The sequence below is a fragment of the Fukomys damarensis genome, unplaced genomic scaffold, assembly GCF_012274545.1.
Source record: "Fukomys damarensis isolate Sample0158 unplaced genomic scaffold, DMR_v1.0_HiC HiC_scaffold_73916, whole genome shotgun sequence".
NCBI classification, from domain to species: Eukaryota; Metazoa; Chordata; class Mammalia; order Rodentia; family Bathyergidae; genus Fukomys; species Fukomys damarensis.
Genome location: NW_022974828.1, coordinates 21,909 through 25,000, shown reverse-complemented (window position 1 = coordinate 25,000; position 3,092 = coordinate 21,909).

The window sequence follows — 3,092 nt, the reverse complement described above, 5'->3', positions numbered from 1 at the left end:
GATGAATATAGAATTAGACTCATTACAGTACAGACTAAAAAGAATAGACTTTTTTGAAAACCTGAATAAAATAGTGATCATGAATTGTTAATCTCAGGGCAACATACAAAAAAAATCTCAATATATTTTAGATTATTGAATATTTGCTACATTCACATCTAAATGGCAACTCTTACTTGTGTTGTAAACATGTTATTTTCTTTTTTTTTCTTTTTTTTTTTAATGGTACTGGGGATCGAACTCAGGTCCTTGCACTTGCGAGGCAGGCCACCGAACTGCTGAGCTAAATCCTTGGCCTGTAAACATGTTATTTTCTAATTATTATGGAAAAAAGCATCATGAAATTCAACTCTCTTATCTCATGTTTTTTGTATAAAGTGATCACACAGTTCATCCCTCTGTTGAAGAAATAGTAAATTTTCTGGGAATATAAATGGATGTGTCCCCTACCCAAGTTAAGTCTTTTGAGAACCCATGAAATCTAGTCATGGCAGATTTATCAAACTTAGACTTTGAAGACAATTGTAAGGATGTTAGGAGGTTAGATACCTGGAAGGCAAAAGAGTTTACAGATAAGGAATAGTAAAGACTAATTCACCTATCATTTATCCTGATGTCTTGGGAAGAGAGAACCCACAAGGAAAACAATCCTTTTGGAACACCACAACATCCCATAGGGAAGGTATGTGCTCAAAATTGAAATAACCAGAGGGAAATGTACCTAACAAGAAGATATTTAAAGCTGTAAACATCTTTGTTGTTATTCATTAGTGTGTGCAGCACTCATCTGGATGGGACTTGGCTTGTTATTTTGAATTCCTGCATCTGGTTTGGGGACAGATGCTTGACCACTTCTTGCTGTCCTGTCTGGTGCTGTAGCTTTATCCATTCATCAAGGAATTTGGACTTCCATACAGAGACCCTTCCTTTGAGAAAACCCATCCCAGTGAGTGCAAGAGCCCAGCAGGTGATTTAAGGAAGTTCCTTAAAAACCAGGAGACAAGATCATTTAGCAAAGGTAAATGAGACCAAATTCATCCTCACTAACAGCTGAGATATTCTGTGGTTGTTTGCTTGCTTGCTTCATGAATTCATCCATGTATTTACCATGTTAAAAAGTAAAGGGAACAATGAAGTAAGTAATACAAAGGCCATTTAACAGTTAAGCAATGACAACAGAAGTTAAATTAGAAGAAAATTTGAGAGGCTGAAAGTGGTCTCGATGGTTTCAATGTGTCCATGGACCCTTGTAACTAACTAGGCGAAAAAAAGAATGCATTATCTTTGGAAAGACGTAAGTAAAATGAGTACATTTCTTATTTCTGGGATGAAATGCTACTTTGACTTCCTTATTAATATTTTATAACTAATTTCTATATTTAGCAGCATTTCAATGCAATTTTCCAGTTTATTGTTTCTTATTTACATTTAGTTTCCTATAAAAAAACTAAATTTAATGTAGTGACATACTTATTATTTCTGAATTTTTCACCCCATTCCAGATGATTTTTCCCAAAGTGATATTCATGTGAGGTTTTTATGATTTTCTTCTAAGCTTTATCATTTATTTTCGTATTGAAGTTCTAAATTCCTCTAATTTTTTTAAGGTATGTGATTTGGGGAACCAACTTCATTTTCTTCTAGATACACAGCTACTTATGCCAGCTTTTATGTATCTATTCAAGCTTTTCCAAGATAAATTAATTATAACCTTGTCACATGTTAAAATGTTACATTTATAGTGTTCACCTATAATGATTAATTTGTTAAATTGTAACTGAAAGTCTTTGACATGCTACAATATTTCACAAAAATAATTATTCTCTTTGCCATGCTTTGGATCTGAAATATCCCTGAATTTATCCTGTGTTTGGAAGTTGTTGACTGGATCATGGGGACACCATGGTTGGCTTGCTGTTAGGATGTAGGTCCTTGATAACTTGGAAAGATATATTCTCCCTGGCTCCTCCTCATTCTTTCTGCTTCCTGGAGGTCATGGGTGGGGCTATTTTACCTCTGCCATGTCCTTCTGTTATCATGTTTCTGCTATGGAGCAGATTCTGATCGTGGACGGAAATCACAAGCCAAAATATATCTCTCCTTCTTTAAATTCAGATTGTTGAGTGTTTTGTCCCACTGACCGAAGAGTAAGACATTATGTCCAAATCTTTGCCAATTTAATAATCCATCTTCATAACATTAAATTATTCATATTGTATATCTTTTGGATGTAATGCTTGATGCATCATTAAGTTATGTTTAATATAGCTTTTGAAACTCCACAATTTAATGTGATATTATTACCCCCTTAGAATTACTATTATTGCTCAACTTTTCCTTCTCTTTTTTACTCTACATGATGTAAACATATTCATATAACCCTGTGAATAAAAAGTGAATAAAGCAAGTAAAAATCTTAATTCAGTGTAGAAAGATATGTCAGAGTGAGTGCAAGCTTTTATAGAAATATCATCTGTTGCATGAAGACTGAAACAGAACTAGAACATTCCAATTTGAGATTTGTCCAATAATTCAAGACTGAAAGTATGGGAAAGACATAGGCAAATACCTCGCAAAAACATGGAGAAAAGAGTCTACTTCATCTATTATTGCCTATGAAAGCCTACTGATATTTGTCTTTTTTTGGCTTCTGTCACTGAAATACATTACCCATCAGTTCTCACTCTGGAATCTGAAGAAGTTGATCTTGTACAAGAAGAGAGTAGAACAGTAGTTACAGGGACAAGGTCAAGGAGAGGGCTCAAGAATAGCTAAAGATCTGGGCCAGGGATCTAGCTCAGTGGTGCTACCACCTGCCTTCCAGGTGAAAGGTCCTGAGTTTGATTCCCAGTACCTACCCTCCAAAACAAAGAATAGTGAAAGGTTAATCGATAGGGACAAATTTACATTGAGATAGGAGGAATAAATTTTGTTAGTCTGTTGCTCAGTAGAAAGACTCTAGTTAACAATAATGCATTGTATATATGAAAATAAATTAAAAAGAAAAATTTAAAAATTTCTCAGCATAATGAAATTAGGAATGGTTGAAATGACTGGTATCTAATTCACCTGATTTTTTTTTTTTTTTTTTT